Raw genomic sequence first — 17,706 nt, 5'->3', positions numbered from 1 at the left:
CTTCCCATGTTCTCAGAAAATGATTTTCGTACATGGATAACACTTCAAGCCTTGTGTAGATGGTCAAATGAAGAATAAAGAGCTGTTGTGATCTAGTGATTGGAGTGCTGAACGAGGACTGGGAAGCTGGGCATTCAGTTGAGTGAGCCATGCCGCTCTCTGGGTGACCGTGGCAGCAATCTCTCAGCCTCCCCTCCCTTGCTGGGGGATTGTAAAGATGGGGGAGACCCCTGATCGCCCTAGAGGAAGGGTGAGACAAAAAAACCCTGACGCATGGAGGTGCCTGCCGGCCCTTTGCTCAGGATGACTTCGGCCAGGTCTGATTCAGATCTGGCAGGTACTAAGAAGCCCTCAGCAGCTTGTTAGTGTTCCTGCGTATCAGGCCATTTATTCAGCAGATAGACCCGAACAGCTTTGGGGGGCTTTGTTTTGGGGCACACGAGTAATACTATTGCTTCCAAATTTTATCTTTTTATTAAAACATAACTATTTAAGATTAACTCACTGAAAAGAATATGATGCTGCCTATTAATTCCACATAGCTAATTAAAGGAGAGTCATTACATGAGTCCTAAGTATTTTATCTTACTCCAAAGTAAGTGGGTTTCATGAAGCAAGGCACCCCTTCTAAGATAAAGCTGCCAATTAATTTGAACATCCATATTTATAGGTTTTCAAAACGATCTTCTAACAATAGCCAACTGAACTGCCTGAGAGGCTCATATTCTTGCCTATCTTGTAACTAAACACCATACAAAGATATGTATACTTGTGTAGCTTCTCAAAACTATATAAATGCATCCTTACTACTTTTAATCATAACCAAGAATGTAAAAAAATAGTGATGATATATTTCTCATATGACTATTTGTTGAACTGTCTTTGAATTACACCATCACTTCTGCAACAAGCTGGACTTTCTTGCCGTTCTCAGATTTATCTCACATCTGGGCCCCAACACAGATCATATTGACTAGTGTAGCTATTTTAACAGAGCATATATTAATCTGTAGCTCCTTGGTCCCTCTTCAAGGTTCTGCTATTCCGGATCCGTGAATTTCCCACTGGCACGTCTCAGGGTCATACTGGACATGATGCTTTTTAACAAGGTGGGTCCAGGTTCACCTTCCCCACAACCACCCAGTAGCTGTGGGGAACGTCATTATTAAAAATCAGATGGAGCCTGATTCAGAGAAAAGGGCTCACGCATTTTGGCTCAGGAAAACATCATAAAGGAAGGCAGGATTCCCCCCCCCCCTGCAGATCTGAGAAGAACCGGGCTCCAGAGTCCTGATAATGTTTAAAATGTGTGGCTGTGAGGAAAATGAGTTGGGTTCAGGTCTAGCAGGCAGAAGCACCCTCTATGGCCTTTTCAGCCAAGACCAGCTATTGCTGGCCCAGTTGTGGTATTGTGGTTAGAGTGTGGGACCAGGATCTGGGAGACCAGGTTCGAATCCCCGCCATGCCATGGAAGCCTGCTGGGTGACCTTGGGCCAGGCACTCAGCCTAGCTTACCTCACAGGGTGGTTGTGAGGATAACATGGAGGGGAGGAGAAGACTGTTAGTTGCTTTGGGGGCCCACTGAAGAGAAAGGTGGGGTATAAATGATTAATAATAATAATAATAACATTCGATTTATATACCGCCCTTCAGGACAACTTAACGCCCACTCAGAGCGGTTTACAAAGTATGTCATTATTATCCCCACAACAAAACACCCTGTGAGGTGGGTGGGGCTGAGAGAGCTCCAGAGAACTGTGACTAGCCCAAGGTCACCCAGCTGGCTTCGTGGAGGAGTGGGGAATCAAACCCGGCTCTCCAGATTAGAGTCCCGCGCTCTTCACCACGAGAAATATGTACTTCTGGCCGTATCCATAGTACAAACTGATTAGAGCTTCTGTATGTGTGAAAGTGCTGAACATGTAATCAATATCCTGCAAAATATTGTAGGGTACCTTCTAATTTTAGGGAAGTTAAACTTGTAACATGGTAAAAGGGGCAATGTAATAAAACATGTTCTATAGATTTAATCTCCCTGCTACTGCAGGGACATAGCCTATCTTCTATCCAAACCTTTTTGTAATGCTCCTCTAGAACTGCTGAGGGGAGGGCTTGATTTCCTGCCAGTGAAAATGCCCTCCTCTGACTGGGTTATCTCCAGTCGAGATAAATAAGCGGCTAGAAAAACTATATATCTAGAGCCATCTACAGATAAGGTCAGTGACCTTTCTAAGTCCATCTGCTATTCCATATCCAGTATCCTTTGTTTTAGGATTTGTTTTTCCTGTTCGTTTTCCAGCTCCAACACGGAATGAAGAGAAAAACCCAAATTCTGTAACTTATTTTTGACTGCCTTTAGCCTCGCAGACTCATAGCTATCTTTAAGGAGCAAGAGAGTTAAACCCCGAGTGTTCAAATTTAACTTTAGCCAAAGATTGAACTTTTACCATACCAGTTTCCAGACATAAGTTGTAAGGAGTCCAGTAGCACCTTTAAGACTAACCAACTTTATAGTAGCATAAGCTTTCGAGAACCAGAGTTCTCTTCTTCAGATGCATCTATAAAGTTGGATAGTCTTAAAGGTGCTTCTGGACTCTTGACTATTTTGCAACTACAGACTAACACGGCTAACTCCTCTGGACCTATAGACTTAAGTTGGCATTTGAAACACAACTGGACAATTGAAAGGCAGCTCTCAAATATTTAGTTTGCACCCCTTCGAAAGGTACAAGGCATGAGGAGGGTGGCCCTAACACAGTCCCATATAATCTGGAAATCTGGATTACTTAAATGGCTAACTATGTCATTGATATAAAAGATAAAATATCACAGCCTTGTTTAACTCCCTTAGTGGTATTTATTAAATTTAAGAGATGCCCATTCCTATTACATCTGACTTTAAGGGTGGTATTATTATACAGAGCATGGATTAGGTATAAAGGCCTACGATTAACTGAAGTCCTGTCTAATTTCCCCCACAATTTGTTCCTAGAAATCCAATCAAAAGCTGCTGTCAGATCTATGAAGGCAGCATAAAGTAAAGCCGGACTTTTTGTTGAGTATTTTTCAATTAGATGTTGTAGAATCAAACAATGATCTGTGGTGGCTCTACCTTCCCTAAAACCAGCTTGCTCTTTTGCTATTTGATCTTCCTGCTCTAAACAGCTTTTAAATTTTTCTGAGAAGTGACTAACATAAAGTTTGCCAATAACATCTGAGTAACCTAACTGACCTATATAGTTTGCTGGGTCTTCTCTTTGTCCCTTCTTAAAGAATGGAACCAGGGCTTTTTCTGAGGAGGAACGCTCCGGAACGCAGTTCCAGAAGCTCTAAAATCTGCCCACGTCATTCCTTCCTCCTTTGGCCCTGCAGAGGACGCTTAGCTGCTTTGAGTTCATTCTGCTTTTTTTCCATTCCTCTGTGTGTGTGTGTGTGTGTGTGTGTGAGAGAGAGAGAGAGAGAGAGAGAGAGCTGGGGCCCGGCAGGGCTCTGCAGAGGAGGGTAAGCTGTTTTGAGTTCATTCATTCATTCATGAGACAGACAGAGAGAAAGAGCAAACATAGCTGCTGGGGTCGGCTTTGCAGAGGAGGCTTAGCTGCTTTGAGTTCATTCTGCTTTCCATTTCATTCAGGGGTTTCTGTGTATGTGCGTGCTGCTTTGAGTTCTCCCTACCCTCAGCTGATTAACATCACTGAAATTGCAGTGGACATATAGCTGTTAAGGAAGTTTTTATGAATATTGTTTGTCTGGGACATTGGAATATTTATGAGCATTTCACAATGTCACAACAACTTAGCCACTGGCAAGATAGAGTTGGCAGGCAACAAAAAAAAAGCCACTTTAAACTAAGTATAAATCAAACGCAGCAAAAGTTGAGTATCTAATTTTGAATTGCTCCAGTAAAGCAAAAGCCCTCCCTGAAAATTTGAAAGTTCAATATTCATCAGATTAGGAATTTCAAACTCTGTGGAATTTTGAGAAAGAGTTTTAGAATTTTTTTTCTATGCTGGCAGAGGGAATCTGTTAGAATTTAGATTTGTGAAATGGGTTTTGAATTTTTAGAGGCCCCCTCCTTCTTGCATATTTTAAAATATGATTCCAAAGAAATGAAATGTTTGGGAAAGGGAATGGAAGATTTCACTTTTTGTAGAGGATACATAAAGGAAAAAAACCCCTTTCTCATAATAGTGTAATTTTCCAAGCTTACTAACATTTATCTTGTCATAATGCATTGTGCTGGGTTCCGGGAAGTGGCATCACTTCTGGAAGTGATGTCACTTCTGGGAGTGATGTCATCATTGCCAAGTCCTAATCGTTGGGAATATGACCAAAAGAATTAATAAAGATAAAAAGTGATGCCAAAGGTGGAGCCCACCACTCTATACTCTTCTTTATGAGCTTAGGGGGAATGTGATCTACTCCTGGAACTTTTCTTCTTCTGAGCTGGTTTATAAGTGATTCAACTTCACTTATAGAGACCAGAGGCCAAGTAGGTAAGTCCTCTAGATTTTTTGGAGGAGGATTGTATGAGGGATCTTCATGTACCTTCTGAAAGCACGCTTCCCAGATGTCAGAGGAAATGTATGAGTCCATGAGAGATGAGTCCTTTGAGATCATCCTCCAGGAAAGCGTGGAGTTTTTTTCATTAGCTGCTTGGATAAGTTTCTTTTGCGTAAGAAGATTTTGATGTGCTACTTGACTGACCTTTTCGGCTGTAGGTCTAATAAACAGAGGTTAAGGCCTTTCTGGCATCAATACAATCTCATGGCTTTGAGTGTTTTACTGCTTTCTTAGCATATGGACCAGCCACATAAATCAGTAGGAGGTTTCAAACTCTGGACCAGATTTTCATAAGCATTCAACGGATCTTGCTCTACAGTTGTTTTCATAAGAGCTGACCAACACAACTGTAAATTCTCCTTCTTTACCCATCAATCTAGTTGCGAGAACCATTTAGCTTGGCATCCCATTTGCTGTGTAGGTGAGATGAGTGTAGTGTTCTGAGACTTAAAATAGATTTGACATCATGGAGGGATCATTCATAGAAAACAAGACAAAGTGGTTGCTTTCCAAGTAGGGTAATACCTCTAGATTTTTCACTAAGAGTGGTAGATCCCCACTAACTATAATATAGTCTATTGTACTGGACCTGATCTTGACATATATGTACATCTCACCTGGATAATCTCAATCTGTAAAGCCGTTCAAAATATGAAGGTTTAACCTATTTATCATATTCATAAGGCAAAATTATTCATAATTTGACCTTTTATCCTTAGAAAGGCACAGCCATTGAGTGCACTGTTGACCTTGCTTATCCACAAACATTTTGTGCTTAGCATAAAGGGTGCAATCATCCAGGCCCAATCTTGCATTCAGATCTCCTCCAATACCACCATGCCACCTGGTCATTTCAGTATGAGGTCACCAATATCATGTTCCAGCTCTGACCAGTTAACACAGATGTTGGCTTGTCTTTGCTGTGGGTGGGGGGAGGGGAAATAAGTGTTAATGATTAAAACTCTTCTTGAATCAAATTGAAGGAGGACGACCATGCAGGAGCCCAGCACATTTTTTTAAAGAGGTAACACTGATGTGGAGGTACACTTCAAAACTCTCACTGGATAGTTATTTATGTATTTATACCCTGCTTTATCTCCTCAGACTCAAGGTAGCTAACAAAACAACAAAAGCTGCCCAGACACGCATTTCATATTAACAAGTTAAAGCCAATACACAATTAAAGCTGTTAAAAAGGCAAAACTTCCAAAGCTTATTGCACCTAAGAGTAGCCATCTCTCTTAGCCACTGCAAGGAATAACCAAGCCCTAAATCTTAGCCATAATATATATCTTTTCCCCATTTTTTACGGAGTAGCACTGGAGGGACAATCTCACTGGAGTTCTCCCACTAAAACTGCATCTCTGTGATTTTTAAAACGTGCCCCACTTTGCCGTGTTCTTAACCTCTGTGGGTTTAGCACTATGGAGAGACTTTGGTATCTAGTGACATAAATCTCTAACATGTTCATTAGTGGCTATGCAGAATGCTCTGTTCAGCTGGGAGGAGGAAAGAGAGAAGAGAAATGGGTAACTGCAAGCTCGAGAGTACTTTAGAAAGGCAGTAACTATATCCTTTTAGAATCTTCTTCAAAAGAAGTGTTAAATTGTAACGGCAAGATAAAGACCAATTAAGTGTGTTCAATCGATCTTTGTGGTTCTGGCACAAAACTGTAGCTACCATACATGTAAGTTACTGGAGAGAGAAGGTATGCATCTTTTAGCTTTCTTTAACAAACGAAAATGTAATCCAACCTCAGCAGTTGAACAAAGTCTGCAATCATTCCATCTTAAAAGCCTGAAATGAGATCTGATGCAATACGATCGGCAGAAAAAGGGGACTTCCATAAAACCTGCATGGTAAAGGTCATTGGCTCTACAAGGACAACATTCTCTGAACAAAAGGGAACCGTGGAAACTCAATCACCAGGCAGTTCCCAAAAGCCGGGATAAGCATCTCTGGAACTAGAACGGGAAATGAGGGAACATCTTTTATCCTAACTGTTTACAGACAATGGTACATCCTTGTTAATTTTTTTAAGTGAAGCTTCAATACACTTCTCATCATTAAGAGTTGGCACAAAAATTTCAAAAGTGAACAGTGAAGCAAATTTCAAGATTCCTCAAGGGGGAGCATTTGAGGAATGTTTAAGATAACCCCAACAAGTTCCTAAATAACTAAAAAAACATTCAGCAAGGCATGGGGAGGCACCCCCTCACACAAGCTAGCAATTATTGCTGAATCTTGAGTTGGATCCAACCAGCTTGTCTGCTATTGAAAAAGGAAGGGGGTGTCTCCTTTTTGGCCTCCAGAAAGATGGCACGAGGTGGATCCTGGGACCTGCCTGTCCAAAAGCCATGTGGGGCAGGGGCTGTAGTACGGAGGGTTGGGGAGCGACACTGAGAGAAAAAGCTGGCTGGATCCAATGCTTGGTCAAAAATTAAATTCAAATAGGAAGTTTTCTCATGAGAAGAATTTTGAGGGAATTCAGAAGAGTTTGGGGTAAGGAATTCTCTCAGGTAAATGTGAACCGACATGTAATTATTGGCAAATTATGACAGTTACTGTCAAGTTTTGGAAAACAAATGGAATGTTTTGCAATTTGGGGGTTCAGTCTGGTGGAAGAACACCAGTTATACCCACCTGGCATCACCCACTTCACGTGCCAACAAATGCCCTTCTACTGTCTACACTGGACAAATGAGTTGTCCTGGCAGGTCCCCTATGTGGAAGATGCTGATGCTACTAAAGCGTCAGGCCAAATGCCCTGGTAGTTGGATGCCAGCTGATCTACCTCTCACAAAACAACTTCAAAGGGAGGCTCCACCACCAAACTTCTGGACTAGAATTCATGTGCAAGTTCATATCTATTTATGCCCCCTGGGGGGGACTCAATAGGCTGTGGGTTTACTAACTGATAACAGGTGCTACTATCTTGAATATACTTCTATGTGTTACCTACTTCAGCTATACTTCTGTAGCTTCTTATTGTATCTGCTATATCCTTCCAACCTGCTCCAGGTTTTTTGTTTTGCCTGTCTCCACTCTGAGTGAACCGATTCCTCTTTGGATTGGATGTCGTTTTGAACCAGTTTCTCTTTGTAATATCCCCTGCCTTTCTGTTGTTTTATAAGCTGGGCTTGATGTTCACTTCAACACCTCTGACGAAGTGAGCTCTGACTCAGAAAAGCTTATGCTGTAGTAAATTTTGGCAGTCTTTCAGGCACCCCCAAACTCCAGTATTATTTGGTGGCTATATACTACTAACATGGCTACCCAACATAAATTACACTGGACAGGCAAGGAACCCTCAAAGTCTTGTGGAGGGGATCATTTCATTTTTCTCTGTATCCCCTTCTCTACGCAATTTCTCTCTTCTCCTGGCAGAGCCCATATCCTCTTCCGTTTCCCTGTTTCCTTTTCTCCTTTCCACTCACCAACCAACCTACCTTTTATCTGCCCCCACCCAGTCTTCAGCTTTATTTATTATATCATAAAGGAATGATTCAGGAAGATGCTTTAATAAAGGGAAAGGACTGTGGACTACAGTACTAGGCACGGTATGGACCCTCTGTTGCCGTATGCATTATCCTATTGTGGAATTTCTTCATAGTTTAACATATCATGTTAATACTTGTGCTTTGTTTCAGCTTTGTATCGGATTTCTGCTTGGCTTCAGGTTTTTGCACTCGTATTGCATTGCTTATTGGGTGTCTCGTCCTGTGGACTGTCTTAATTTACATGACGTAATCTGTCTTGAATCTCAGGAAGAAAGGAGAACTATAAATAACATGAACGAATGAATGAATGAGCTTAAATACAGTGGGTTTGATTCAACCCTCTTTTCTGATGGTAAAACAACAACAACAACAGCAACAACATTTGATTTATATACCGCCCTTCAGGATAACTTAATACCTACTCAGAGCGGTTTACAAAGTATGTCATTATTATCCTCACAACAATCACCCTGTGAGGTGGGTGGGGCTGAGAGAGCTCTGAGAGAGCTGTGACTGACCCAGGGTCACCCAGCTGGCTTCAAGCAGAGGAGTGGGGAATCAAACCCAGCTCTCCAGATTAGAGACCTGCCGTGCCGCACTTAACCACTACACCAAGACTGAAGAGGGTCCCCGTGGACAATGAGAAAGGCTCTGTGGGAAGTCATGGGACCTGCCTGGACAAAAGCCATGTGAGTCCAGGGCTGTTGGAAGGAGAAGGACTTGGTGAGACGGAGCAAAAAAGCTGGCTGGATCCAGCTCAGTCTCTCTTACGGCTTAGCAATATACACAGACAGCACAGTGTGGCACCTGCAGTTCTATACTGATTTGAACTCTGACATTAGGCACTCTGGAAACGTGCATACAGTATTCTTGATGCGTTGCCAGAGCCAATGGGCCATGTCAGTGGCTCTTGGCGGGCAGCAGCTATCACCCCCAGCTCCAGGCCTCCAGAGGCACTCACCCTCTGAATAGAAGAGTCCAGTAGCACCTTTAAGACTAACCAGCTTATTTGTAGCATAAGCTTTCGAGAACCACAGCTCTCTTTGTCAGATGCATCTGGACTCTTCTGTTTTGCAATTACAGACTAACACGACTAACTCCTTTGAATCTCTCACCTTCTGAATGTGCTTTTCTCTGCCTCAGAGTCATTCCCATCTATGCTCAGAAGATGTGCAGCACAGTGGAGGAGCAACAGGCAGAGCCCCTGCATCCTGCTTAGCCGGCAGGTCTGTACGTGCATGAGTTCTTGCTCCTTCAGTCTCTCTGTGGACCCCACACAGCAAAGCGCTATTACACAGAACTGCCCTGTACTAAGGCAGAACTGAGCACTAAATGTTGGAAGGGAAGGGACAGAGACAGAGAGATCTGCCTGCCTGCTTTGCTTCCAGAACTTGTAGCTCCGGGGTTCTCACTCCATAGCTCTTGGGAGAGCCACGCATGCAATTTCCATCCACCGAAAGAGCCACATTTACTGTCATGAAGCCTGCACCACAGGGAGGATCGCACAGTGTGAGTGTCACTGTTCTAGCTGTCCCTCCTGTTTACAAATATGATGACGTGGCCAGGCGGATTCCCTATCTCAACCCATGCCTCTTGAACAAGTAAACTGGTTTCACAAGGGGACTCCACCTGGCTTTTTTGCACATTAGCAGTGTAAGTATTGCCACTGCTGTCCCTCGTTCAAGGCATTTCCGTGTGCTTCTTTTGCGATCTAAGCATCTGCACACCATACGAGTATCTGAACACCATTTATCTGGATTTTAGCAGATCCGATTTCAAGGCTCTAATTTTGCTTTGGAAAAACAGTTAACGTGTCAGCTGATGAAAGGACACTGCTGTGGCAAAAAGGACTAAATTCTGTGCTGTACTGATGCACACACAGGAAGGACTCGTTAAGGAGATTTCTACATCTGCTGACAATTTTCTGGACCCAAATTAAAATTTCAGCATGTGTCAATGTAATGGGAATGGGACCAAATGTTTCTTATGTCTGAACACCTCAGATTTCTTCCTTGGATTTGTTGCAAAAGCCTGACATGTACTTTGAAGTTGAGCCAAAAAAAAAAAAAAAAGCCCTGCAATATCTCAGCAACTGATTTTATCAAATGTCAGCAGCTAACCAAAAAACAAAGGCAGAGCACTTTTAATATGCTGAAGAAAATGATGCCAGAACTCGCCATTATGGTACTGGCTATCTGGCTTCCCGAAGCTGGAGCCTTCCACCTCCCCTTCCTCCTCCTCCTCCTCCTCCTCTCTCCCCTGTGCTGCTCTGGATGTTAACATACAACACGGCACTATTAATACGTTGCAAGTTGATCCTGTCCCCATTTCTTAAAAGCAGCAGCCAGTGAAACGGGCAGAGAGGCCTGCCAACCCTTGGCGGGCAGAACTCCTCCTTCTTCAGCAAACTGCCACTAATTCAAATACACAACAGATTGTTCATCCACTGTCTGTGCCCCAACTATTCACGGGAGAATGTAACAGGAAAGAGTGTTGTCATGTTTTTGTGACTCTGAACTGTGCCTCTCAACAAGCTTTAGTCACTTCTGACTTCAAGTGTCCAAAATAGGTGCTTGAGGAGACTGAAGGGCTTCTGGGGGCAGCAAAGAGCAACAGGCAAGACTATTTTTGCAAAAACAGTTTTAGCAAAATTAAATTCATAGCAGCGTTGTTTCAACTGCTGTCCACTCCTTAAAACTATTGTGTACGATAATACAAGGAGCACTGGCAACAAATCATTAGAGACTTTTCACTTAAAAATTCGCATAATTCACTTCACTTAATAATTGAAATGATGGAAGTAGATGGCAATGACTGCAGGACCCTTGACGTCCTCCTCGTTTTGTCCCACTGCTGAGGGTGAAAGGCTGCCAATTTGCCATCATTTATGATGACAATATAAGTGGGAGAAACGGTCTTTTAAAACCAACAAGAACAGGGAATGAATATATTACCGAAGAAGCTACTTAGGCACCAATAATACCTCCAAGCGTTCTTTAATTTGGCATATTAAAATATACTTGGAGTTCTTGTTGTAAGTGATCTGTTAAGGTACCTTCTTCAGGGAGTCATACGTTCCCTGCACCTATCAGTTTCGCAGATGATCATCCCCCTGGGCAGAACCAGGCATCCTTTACCCAGAAGGGACTGGGCAGGGAACTGGTGGACCCAGGACATGGGCAGCCAGGAGAGGCCTGAGTACAACGAAGTCCCAAGCAAGGGTGGTGTGGCAGTGTGGACTCCCCTGCTTGGAAGGGTTTAGCCTGATATCCACTCCACGGCTGGTGGGCAGCAGCTGCTGCTGCAGAGGTGGGGAGGGCGTGCCTTGGGATTCAGAAGAGTGTGGCGGTCCAGGGAAGGCAGGCATGGAGAACATGTGGGTGGCCCTGGTTGCTGAAGGGGGTGTTAAAGACTGGGGTGGATGACAGAAGGTAAGCCGGGGAAGGGTCCATGTGGAAAGAGAGGTGCGAGAAACCCCTTTCCCAGGGCAGAAGTGAGGACTTGTTGAATTGTTCCTGGGCACGGTGTGAGTCCTTCAGGAACTCCAACTTTTGCCCAGCCTATTAGGTAAAGGTAAAGGCAGTCCCCTGTGCAAGCACCAAGTCATTACTGACTCACAGGGGGGCGTTGCATCAGGACGTTTTCTTGGCAGACTTCTGTTACGGGGTGGTTTGCCATTGTCTTCCCCAGTCATCTACACTTTATCCCCAGGAAACTGGGTACTCATTTTACCGACCTCAGAAGGATGGAAGGCTGAGTCAAACTTGAGCCGGCTACCTGAACCCGGCTTCCGCCAGGATCGAACTCAGGTCGTGTGAGCAGAGCTTGGGCTGCAGTGCTGCAGCTGACCGCTCTGCGCCACGGGGCTATGTAATAGGCTGCCCAGCCTATTATACACATCCATTCGATAAGTAGCCTGCAAGGCTCCAGCCACGTGCTCACACTTCCCCTCACCACACTGGTGGCTTACTTCTGTGATTCAGCAATTTACTAAGCAAGAAGAAGCCCACCGCTCCTTAATTCATAGAAAATACCAATCAGCATATCTAAAGACAATAAATCTATGTAATATCACTCTAAAAAGTGTTTAATAAGCCATAAAATCAGCACAACAAGAAACCACTTCAACACAGCACATACAAAGAGCGATCATATCCAACTTGGACCCACAGAAATATTCTTAGATCATGCCTTGTTTCCTGAAGGATAGTAAGGTGGAGGCTTTGGACACGTCCACTGAAAAGCCATTCTGCAATATGGGGCCACTGGAGGAAAAAGTTCTAGGTTACACTGAGGCAGTCTGAAGCTGGGAAGGAATAGTCGACAAAAAGCGCTCAGAAGACATAATGGAATTGGGGGGGGGAGGCGGGGGGGGGGCTAGTAGAAGGCACTCTTGGGCGACCACAGGCACCTGCATCACAAAGAGTCGGGCTCAGTCTAAAAAAATGAAAACACTCCCACGTTTTTAATGAAACCTAACCACGACTGCTTAACCCCATCCAAGGCAGGCCAGTGAATCCCTTCTAGCAGCACTCCCAAACCACCCCCCTTCAGCCCAGCTCCAGGGTCTTCCTCCGCATCCACCTGCCCGCAGCCTGGCCCCTGGCAACGTCAGTGGCACCCGGAGGCTGCTACCAGTCCGCCTGGCCTCTGTGTCAGGGAAGATACTGGGAAACTCTACAGAGTCCTTCATTTATTTTTGATCTTTTCCTCTCGAAGAGAACAGAAGTTCAGGCTTGAGAGGTTGTTTGACAACAGAAATAGATATATTAGGCTCCCATTCAGATTACGCATTGTCTTAATCTTAAATAACTTCAGAGACTACTATCTTTATTTTAAAAAAATACCTCAGTTAATCTAAGACATACATTAATTACTAAAATCAAAGAAAATATACCAATGCCAAGTTGCATTGAACACACTAACTCATCTGCAGCTGGCCATGCCTCCCCCTGCGCCCACGGTCTGGCCTTCTCCTCATTTGCCCTCCACATCCTTCACAGACTGGTGACTGCCTGGTTTGGTCCAGGCCCTGCCCTCCCCTGCGCCCCCCCCCCCAGGGATGCTACAGTTAAACCTGGGTTCTGATTTCATCAGCAACAGCTGCAGCCTACACAGGATGGCGCTGCTCACGCAGCTACATGGTTTAGTTCTATTTATGAGGCTCTGGAACCTACAACACGACCCAGACAGCCCATGAGCTAAGGGGACAGCTGCACAAAACTCCACCGGGGAGCAGAAGCTGGTCTACTCGGCTGCTGGGGCCAGACGTGCCTCCCACATGAAGACTGGCCCTTGAATGACGTCCATGTGAACCCCCAAGAGATGATGCTTGCAGTCCTGCCGTTGGGAATTACCCGGCGTACACGCGGACGCCATGTCCTGCCCCAAAGAGTCTCGCTCGTGCCCGCTGGCCCCCTCACCCCCAAGTTCTTACTACCACTCACTCTCCTGCTGGTGGGGAAAGGCACTGCAGGCCTGCATGGGGGTGGAGGCTTCCCTTTAAGCATTAGGGCGCAGCTCAAGGATTAACGCTCGGAAGGGGAGATTGGGAGGAAGCCCAGAGAAAGGGAGAGGAGCCAGGCGGGAGGAACGGCAGGCGGGGGCTCTGCTATCCCCGTGAGACACATTTGGCTTTGGTCAAGGCCGGAAGCTTGGGGGGGAAGCTCAGCGCTGCATCTCCTGCTCCCCAGCTTAAGCCTTCTTCTCTTTCCAGCCCAGCCAAGAAAGGAATGACAAAGAGAGAGGAAGGACATTCTGCCGTGTTACTGAAGGGTGTCCTGAGATGCGGGTGGCCTCCTGCCTCCTGTCTGCTTTTTGCTTCCCAGGAAGCCTAATGCACCAAGATCAATAGGGCAGTTTTAGAAAGAAATCAATACTGCACTCAAATAAATCTCTTTTCCCCAAAACTAGTTACTGACTAATAAAAAAACCCGCTTGCTCTAACAATTATACCTCAAGCTGTAAAGTAAAGCCTGGATTTTGCTGCCTCTGTTTAGGTGGCATGTTTAGTGGTTTGGCTTTAATATTAGAATTCATCAAAGTGATTGATTGGTGTAAACTAGAAAGAGGCAGTGTTGGCATGGAAAGAAATTTCCCACACACTTTAAAACTGGCTTGTGCAAGTTAACTGCAGCCAAACAAAAGGATGCAGTGGAGAACCAGGGGAGGCGCAGACTGAACGGCCTCTCAGACGTGAGGGGCAGGTGGATCCACTCATTTGGGCTTCCCGTTCCCTGCAACTTTCCATCCTGTCCCAAGGAAACTTTCTCAGGAACACCAGCAAGGAGCTGTATAAACTCCCCAGGTTAGGACAAGCATGCATCTGATGAAGAGAGCTGTGGCTCTCGAAAGCTTATGCTACAAGAGAATTGGTTAGTCTTAAAGGTGCTACTGGATTCTTTACTATTTTTCAACTACAGACTACCACGGCTAACTCCTCTGGATCCAGGTATATATGAATACACAAATTCTCTCGTAGGTATGACAAAGAAGCCAGCTAGTCTACAAGAGCATTCTTTCCTCTGATATTTCATCCTCAAACAACAACCCTGTGAAGTAAGAAGAGTGATGGACCAAAGTCGCCCATCAAGCTTCCATGGCAGAGGGGGATCTGAACCTCATCCAGTTATCTAACCATTACACAACACTGCCTCTCAAGTCTCAAATATCTGTAATTTATATAAGGTTCTCCCCTGATTTGGTCCTAGAAGTAGAAGGCCAATTTATAAACCAGAGTGGACCAGTTACTCGCAACAACCGTTGTGGAACCTATGCCTGAACAAAGGCAGTGACTGTCTGCAACCTTAGGAGCGAACTGTTTCAATTGCTTTATTTGCTGAGTCTCCCTCCCCTCTGCTTCTCCTCTTTGTCCTAGATCTTAAACACCCATCCCAGCCTCAGACCAGAGAGAACAGCTTTGCACAACCTCTTTTCCAGTCCGGATCCGAAATGGGGCCAACATAGCTTTCCGCAACTTGCATAAGACAGGCATGCAGCACACCCCCTCCCCGCTTCACAGGAGTAGAAGTCCCCACCCTTTTGGAGCCTGTGGGCACATTTGCAATTCTAACACAGTGTGGTGGGCACATCCCCAAAATGGCTGCCGCGGAAGGTGGAGCCAGCCCCAAACTGGTTGCCACAGCTTACCTTCAGCCGCACAGTGAAAATCCTTGTGCTATGGAGGCAGCTTTTGCCAGAGCAATATTTTTTAAAAATCAAATCTTCAGTGGGCAATCAGAAGCCATGCGTGTCAAAAACCCACCCACTTTCTAAAAACACTTGGCAGGCTCCAAGAAAGGTGTCGGTGGCAGAATGGTGCCCACGGGCGCCATGTTGGGGACCCCTGTACAAGAGCATACGCACTACACCTCCATCCGGGATGCACAACCACAACTGGCCTTCGAGCTGTGTGCATTTGCTCTTCCCCTGCACAGTGGTGTGAGTCTTCCACTCATCTGCTGCATTATGATTCAGGGAAAACAGATTATTCCAAGCCCAGGGCAGAGAAAAGCAGCTTGGCATTTGTGTTACGATGAAGGAAATACACACGTCTTTTCCTTTGGAAAAATAACACTTGGAGCAAGGTGAGGATGACTTCCAAATGTGTTTACAGAGAAGGGCATTTGTCTGACCCATGATTAACAGCTACTCTAGTGATGCTGTACTTATCTGAATATCAATTAGAGGCTTCCTGATCCTCCACAGTTGTCATTTGGTAGCTTTATATTTTCCAAGCCAGTCTCTGTCTCATCAATTGCGAGGAAAAGGGCCAGTCCCAAGGCAACACGGGACAGCCACTAAAGCCCTCTCCTGGTGTCACTCCATTGCCATTCCTTGCCACGGAGGCCAGAATGTGGGGGCCTCAGGCATGCTGGGGGGGGGGGGGGGCAGGACGGCTCAGCCTTCTTGGCCCTCCTGGTTCCGATCCCACCTCCAGTGCGGGTGCAGCCAAGCCCCGGCAGGCCCAGCAGTAATATCTCCCCCAAGTCCACCTCCGCTCTCCTAAGCAGCACATACACTTCAGCCAGGGCACCAGTCTGAGCGTTGGGGCCGCAAGGCTGCCTGCTGAGCTTGCTGGGGTGGACTTCACCCCATGTGGCAACCTGGGATGATGGGAAGTCTTCAGAAAGGGAGCTTTGGACAAAAAGGGAGCTTTGCTGCTCTGCTCTGAAGCCTTACAAGCACTCCACATAAGGATACCTACACCCATCTGGACCCTCCAGCTGTGGACTGAAGGGCAATACACCCCACACAGATAAGCAGAGGATGAGGGAGCCTCCCTTGAAGTTTGACTGCTGCAAATGACCCCCGTGTCTCCCCCTCGTCCTCTGTGATCTGTACCATTAGCCAGGCTTAATAAATCCGCCCCGCCCCCTACACACACACACAAGTTGCCAGCACCCTCTCTCTCCCAGGGGCCACCAGATAGGCATGCACAGTGCAGAGAGGGGAGAGGCCTATAATGTGCTGCCATGCCGTTCTAATGTAGTGCAATATCATGCCAATGGAACCCAACATGCACGCAGAGGAAACGGAGCACAAGCACATTTCTGTGTGAGCATTCCATCCCAACAGACTTTTTTCTCTTGAGTTTTCCTTTTGCTGTGGGGGCAGGCAGGATTGTTTTTGAAAGGGCAGAGAAGGTATATGTTTGCCATTTGATTCACAAAAAGAGAGAGCCTATGGAACCAATCCTAAACAGGTTTACTCAGATATAAGTACCATGTTATTCAATAGTGCTTACTCCCAGGGAAGTGTCTTTCGAATTGCACCCTATAATTGTTTCCAAAGCTGACAGAATCTCTCCCTGTGAGGATCTGATAGGCAGAGAGGGAGAAAATGCCATTTCCTGGGTAGCTATGGGGTGAAGAGATGCACTCATGCACATGGCGCACATTCCTCCTTCTCATCAATAGAGTTAATTAATATCGTAAGGTCTCTCTCCCCTTGGGATCTGATTGGTGGATGCTGTTCAGGAAAAACAAGTTGCTGCCCTGCGAGGCTAGCCCAGTGCTGTCTGCTGCTAGAAAGTATGAAACAAAATGAAACACATCAACTTTTTGGTGGGAGAGACTAGTTAAAATTTAGTTTGGTCCAGCTTTCCAGAAGCTGCTTTAATAAGCTGAACCAGTGATTTCTGTGTATATTTTTGGCTTTTCCCCATTATGCGCATCCCAAGGTGGCACTGAGGGGTAGGGGAAAGGGAGGGGAAACAGAAGAGCTCCTAGATGGTACCACTGCCCACATCTGCAGCTCAGCACTATGGAAAGAGTGCCTATACTGCCTCTTCATCTTTCTGGCTTCTTAACAGGCAGCCCTCCAACAGGGGCAGCGGCATGGCTGGAACTCATTCACAGGGCAGTGCCAACCACCTGCAGCCCTCCAACAGGGGCAGCGGCATGGCTGGAACTCATTCACAGGGCAGTGCCAACCACCTGCTGAGCATGTAACACGGCCAGCTGCTACAATGAGCGATGTGCAGCTAGCTGTTCTGCTGGAGGGTTGCCAAATGCCTTGTCCTAGCCTGGATCCTACATCTGGGTAGAAAAAATTCTCCCCCAAAGACAAAAAATGCCTTTAAGATCATGCCTGGATTCCACCCCCCCCCGGCTGCCCCCCTTTTATCATCCAGCCATTGAACAAA

The 17,706-nt window shown here is 45.6% G+C and overlaps 1 protein-coding gene across 2 annotated transcripts in view; it reads right to left on the bottom strand.

Annotated features, from left to right (window-relative positions):
* The window catches only part of EPHA5 (EPH receptor A5), a 294,365-nt gene that overhangs the window by 88,002 nt on the left and 188,657 nt on the right, over positions 1-17,706 (bottom strand). The gene's annotated exons all lie outside the window — the stretch shown is intronic.

The sequence above is a fragment of the Eublepharis macularius genome, chromosome 11 (genome assembly GCF_028583425.1).
Source record: "Eublepharis macularius isolate TG4126 chromosome 11, MPM_Emac_v1.0, whole genome shotgun sequence".
Taxonomy (NCBI): domain Eukaryota; kingdom Metazoa; phylum Chordata; class Lepidosauria; order Squamata; family Eublepharidae; genus Eublepharis; species Eublepharis macularius.
The sequence above is the reverse complement of the archived record's forward strand: the minus strand, read 5'-3'. Positions and strand labels throughout refer to the sequence as shown.